Genomic DNA, 934 nt, shown 5'->3' with positions numbered 1-934 from the left:
CCTTCTTAAATTCTTTAAGAGAGTCTCTTCTTTTCTTAACCCTCTTTAATAAAGAGGAGGAGTATTTCTTACTAGAGATCTTTCTCTTTTTAGGCTTTAGAGAATCCCTATTTCTAGATAGGAAATTTTCCTAAGGTCTAATTGCTTTCTTTGCCTTTTCTAGCTATAGACAATCTTGTATAACGTGTTATCTATTATAGAGGAAGCATGTTCTTGTCCTTCTAAAGGCTGCTATTATAAAGTCCTCCCTATAATAGAGGTCCCTTGCTTCCTAAGATTTAAGGATAAATAGGATCTGTTTATAGTTCCTAGTAAGCATTAGCTAGGCTATAATTGCATTCTTAGTTAATTTAAACTTAGGAGGGAGTGCTAAAAGAAGGATCCTAATTTTCCTTTTAGGTTCTTTTATATATAACTCCCTTTTATTAAYCTCTGCAATCCTCTTTRCTATTAAACTAATCTGTACCTARGCTAATCTTACTATRTCTTCCTCTCCTATTCTRAAGTTTATAAGTTGTTRYACTATTAAYATAGCATATRCTATAAGTACCTTGCTRTACTTCTTCTAGAGGAAGAGCTACATTTTAGCAGCTATCTTTRTATCTATTAATAATTAAATCTYRTCTGCTTTATCTAAGCTAACTCTTAATCTTAGCTTATACCTGCACTTAGCATTCTCCTTTTAAAAGTTTAGCTAGCTAGCTATTCTTGCAACCCTAGCATTTAGATTAAGGAGTAATAAATTATCTAGGTTAATTAATCCCTTAATGTTATAGAAGATGCCTTTTCCTTCTAGGTTGTCCCTCTGTAGTTCAAACTATCTTTTCTAGTTCTCTTTTATTAGAATTAGAATCCTAATATAGGTCTAACTGTCCTTCTCTTCCTCTATTTTAGTATATAAATAGCTTAGTCCTACTAAGGCTTTAGTAGTAAA

The sequence above is a fragment of the Ramularia collo-cygni genome (genome assembly GCF_900074925.1).
Source record: "Ramularia collo-cygni strain URUG2 genome assembly, contig: RCC_scaffold16, whole genome shotgun sequence".
In the NCBI taxonomy this organism is placed as follows: Eukaryota; Fungi; Ascomycota; class Dothideomycetes; order Mycosphaerellales; family Mycosphaerellaceae; genus Ramularia; species Ramularia collo-cygni.
This window is presented reverse-complemented; position numbering follows the sequence as displayed.